This window comes from Cynoglossus semilaevis, chromosome 11, assembly GCF_000523025.1.
Source record: "Cynoglossus semilaevis isolate Cse_v1.0 chromosome 11, Cse_v1.0, whole genome shotgun sequence".
NCBI classification, from domain to species: domain Eukaryota; kingdom Metazoa; phylum Chordata; class Actinopteri; order Pleuronectiformes; family Cynoglossidae; genus Cynoglossus; species Cynoglossus semilaevis.
This window is the reverse complement of record NC_024317.1, coordinates 14,443,761-14,448,899: the sequence shown is the minus strand read 5'-3', so window position 1 is coordinate 14,448,899 and position 5,139 is coordinate 14,443,761.

Below are 5,139 nucleotides of genomic sequence, written 5' to 3'. Positions count from 1 at the left end.
CTTGAGCCAAAATAACCCTACCCGACTGAATTAACGCGCTGTTCGAGGGAATAACTTTTCTTCTGCCATTTTCCCCACCTGGTCACGCCTCTCTTCTACAACCTGCAGGGGCCGGAAATAAGGCAACACGTGATTCGCGGGTGTTGTGTAACATAGTTTTCCTTCCGCTTAACCGTAGTTCGGGTAAATTATTTTCTGACGGTGTTAACGAAACGTTACGATGAATTAACCGTACCGCTTAATACCGCAATTAATTGCAATATCGAGTAAACGTGACACAAGTGAATTGTGTAGATACATGTATGTTAAGTTTATAGTATTTGGATGTGGTGGAGGTTTTACTACAATTTAAAGGGCATGTTAGACTTTGTCTTGATAGTAAACAAGAACTGAGGCTTCTAGCAGGATTAGGTTGGCCTAGCCCAGTACTTCTCAAATAGTGGCCAACATATTTATCTATTGGTAATTAAAAGTTCTGATCGAGGCCTTTTCTGAGCACATTACTGACCTCTACTGTTGACTTCACCGCCTGCGTTGTCTCCATGTGTTTAATTTTATTTTTCCGATATTAAAGCTTCAAACATGAAGAAGAAACAAACAATTCATCAGTTTTTATTAGACAGTTGTTTTCCCTCTCAGGGTGAAGCCGAAATCAAAAACAACACAACTTTGTTCTTGAAAGCCAAAGCTTAAGGGAAAGAAATGAATTTATATAAAAGTGTTTAAAAGCTTCCACAGTCTTAGTTTTTTTCCCCTCCAGGTTATGTTGTGTTTTATCAGTGTCTGCAGGTTTCTGCTGTAAACTTCTCGTCGTTGATGCAACCACTGCCAAGGTCGACACATCTGAAGATGACGCTTTATATTCCTTTGATTTCCTATGGATTCATGTTTGAAACTGGAATCAAAAAACATGAAATGAAAATATTTTAGAGATGTTTTGTGTCTCCCAGCGACATTTAAGATGATGCACATCAATATTTTTTGACACATTTTAACCACCATTCCCAGTTGGGCAACATGTTCATTGCTAATTGTTAACTGTTTGTTAGTGACGGGTAACAAAGTGGATCTGCAAGTATGTCAGGGGAACAGACCTAAAGTGACCTCACGCACAGGCAATCGAATCATATGAATATTTTAAGCCAAATCCGGACACAGTCAAGTGGAATGGACGGATGAATTACTCTACTGCCTTTACTGCAGTCTGGAACATAGAAAGACGAGTTAGAACACAACTGACGTATTGAAAAGGGGTAGGAGCAGGGTGCAGTTGGACAAAAGTGAAGCTGGAGCATGGAAATGGAGGTCATAGGTCAGACTTTGATGTCTTCACTTCACTACAGTCTACTGTAGTCTGTGATCATCATCAGCTCTTGAGTGTCTGAGCCACAGTCTGCCAGAACCAGTCTGTTAATTTGGACTTCAAGACTATACTTCATCTGTTTTTGAGGAACTCTTTTTGTCCAAAATAAGACATTTCTTTGCTGTTAGACTGAAGAAAGGACAGGACACACATTCAGATTCAAAGTGATGCTGTGTCCCTCTGAGCAGAGAAGCGTGTAATAATTGTTAAGCTGAACCTCTTCAAAACCAGACAGATATCCACCAGAACCCTGCTGTCTGTGGTTGACTCTGGCCTCAGCTTACACTCACGTCGTTTTAGTTTTTATTCAAAAATAAAATCTGCTGTTCACCCTACACCAGCTGCACCCTGACACTGGGCCTGGTACTAGTACTGATTGGCATTTTGGTACTGGGCTGTGGGGCCTTAAAACAGTTCATGCTAGTTGCATTTGTCTTTGCTAAATGTTAGCTCACCTAATGGTTGTTTTACTCTCAGCTTTTCTAAAGGAAAATCCCAGCCTTGGTATCTACAGCAGCACTGTTTGTGCAGACACTTATTGATATTTAGTACTGGCTGAAGAGGAACTGATACAAACAGACAGAACATCACTTCAGTACCGGCTACATGTCAGAGTTTATTTATTATTGTTGTTTCTTTCTTCTGTCCCATTTACATCCATTTAAAAAATACGTCCAGTCAAATAACGGGTGTGGACCTAGATTAAATGTGACTCTCAGCTCGGGTAATTACAGGATTTCACCTGCAGGGGTCGTTTGGTCAATGCTAAGCACCACACACACACACACACACACACACACACAGTCACAGTAAGAGGGCAGATCGATGAAACAGAGTCTGGTTTAAAGTCTTTTATGTTCTTATTGATCCTGTTTGTGCTGCGTTAGCGTTTAACGGCTACAGAACAAACATTTACGAGTCAAATGATCGAATAAATAAACATTCACTCAGCATGAACCAAAACTGTCTGTAACAAGTCATAAAATATGTCCACTATACCCAGAGGAAGAAAACACACACTCAAACACAAACACTGGTTTGTGTGTTTTGTGAGTTCTTCACATTGTCATAATTCATTTCTAGCTTGTTGCTGAGTCAAGAAGACATATTTTGAAAACTGCACAGATGTAATATTATTAGTGTGGTCACAGACATGAACTTTCATTGTGACGATAACTGTTTACGTTATTCGGCGTGGACAGAGACAGTAAGACATTTATTTTGAAAACTCAAGTGACGTAATCTTACTGTGGATACAGACCTGGGCTTTAATTGTGAAAATGGCGGTGATGTTATTTAGTGTGGACAGAGACAGTGAGATATTTATTTTGAAAACTTTAGTGATGAAATTTTAGCGTGGACACAGTACAGAAACTGAAAGTTTTCTTTTCAAAAGCCAGTGAGTGGAGAATAAAGTGAGTGTGATTTATTTTCCCAGAAGCCTCAGCGTGGTTCAGTAGTGCCGTTAATGAGCAGACTGATAGTGTTGAAATGATGGATGGGGCTGAAAAGCCACTGATTGGATTGGTTTATGCAACAGTGGGCTGGTTCCCTGCAGCGGCGCCCCCATCAGGCCTGAAGCTCCAACCTCTCTCAGACTTAAATGTTCCTCCACCCTTATGCTGCGGCTCACTGGAAACCCGGTAATGGTTCTGAGAACTGGTTGAATTTTATAGGTGAAGAAAGTTTCATTTTTTAAATAATTTTCCCCAGCATTTTAATTAAATATTAAATTACAAGTGGAATTAGGGATGTCCGCTATTAACTTATCGATATCCGATATGCGGATATTGTCCAAACACTTAATTTACGATTCCGATATCAACTGATACCGATATAGGTCTAGTAATATTTATTTATCTGTACAAACTACTGTATAAGTATGAGATTAATTAAATGAGCTGCAATGCTGCCATCTAGTGACTTTCTGTTTTATATACAGCCGTTTATCCCCAAAACTGTTTTTAGGTTGTTGGGTTTTTAATATTGGAGTCAAAAACTAATAACAATTCTTACAGCTATTACATAATATGCTAATATCGGCCGATGTTATCGGACATGCCTAAGTGGAATAACCTGAGAATTTAATTTTCTATTTCAAAATAATGAGGCAGGATTAGATGTGAACAGTTAGGATAAAAAAAACAAGCTTTGAAATTATTATATTTTATTTTGGGATAATAGTGTTTAGATTAAGTTGAAATTGAAATCCGACATTTTTATTTGAAAATATGTTTTTGGTGTGGACAATAATCCAACAGTGGGACTGAAATAAAGGTTTGTGTTTAGATTTTATTTAAAATACACACACAAACACAAAAGCACTCAGTCGTGCACGCACATACAAATGACAATGACAGAAACACACACAGATTAAAAGACACACACACACTTACACATGCAGACACAAATACGCACAGAGACGTGCTCATACATACAAACACAGACACAATCACACATACCAGCATGTAACCATTCACACACAGTCACACAAACACACAAACTCATGCTCACATTAACACACACAAGGTGTCTGTAATTAGAACTGAATCACCATTACAATCAGGGTCTAAATTAACACTGTCACGACTCCACTTCCTCTGTGTGTGTGTGCATGCTTGTTCGTGCTCTGACAGATTGTGTGTCACTAAGAATGTGTGTGTCTCTTACTCTCTCCACTCCTGGCATTTTAATTGAATTTTTTATTTTCTGCTCTTCAGGAGAACTGCTGCTGCTGCTGCTGCACTGAGGATTGCTCACAGTGCATGTGTGTGTGTGTGTGTGTGTGTGTGAAACCTATACTGTATTTTTTATTTTCTTACTTTCACAGTTCTATTACTGACGTTAGCAGTAGGAGGATTCACATTTTTAAATTACCAACAAAACACTGTCTGCAGGAAAAATGCCTTAAACTCCAGTGTGAACACTAACCCTAACCCTTACACACCAATTATTACTATATGTATATTAGAATAGTTTCATTCAAATGTTTATTTCAAATGAATGGGCTGATTTTCATCCGTTAATTTAGGATTGTTTCCAGAAACTATGTTTTTTAATACTGTCTAAAAATTGGCACACTTGTAGTAAACAACAAAATCAAACCATTTTGCCAACTGGCTTCAAGTTAGCTAATATAGAAGCTAAAAATATTGTTATAAACTAATTAAGAAATAGTCAAAAGAGCTAACGACTACTTCTGCACATATTTGCTAGTTTATCCAGAAGTCATATACTGCATCAAAACCTAAAAAGTTAATCAGATGATAGCTACAAAATAAAAGAAATTGCCAAAACAAAGTTTAACTATGCTAGCATGAGCTTACAGATGACCGAAAATACTTAAATTAGAAAACACAAAAACAGCAAACAAACTAAAGGATAGCCTAACAGCAAATTATTTGTGAGTCAGAAAAAGGTTAACAAAAAGTAGCCAAATATTATTAAACTAAATATTAGCCAAGCTAACAGGAGCATGAAAGCATTTTTTAAATCAAAGATGAATTCTGAATGTTATCTCAAAGCACCAAAAAAAATAAAAATAAAATAAAATGTCGAATTCTGAATGTTTTCTCAAAGCACCAAAAAAAAATAAAAATAAAATAAAATGTCAGTGTGAAAAAGAGTTTCATTGTCATTTGTTTTTCTCCAAATGTAGTTTAACACCTTTGTTCAGTTTTACCTCAGTGACATGAACTGACCACAGGAGGCAGCAGTGCATGATAAACTGTTGTGTTAAAACTAAAATTCCTCATTTTCTCTCTGGACTTTCTCTC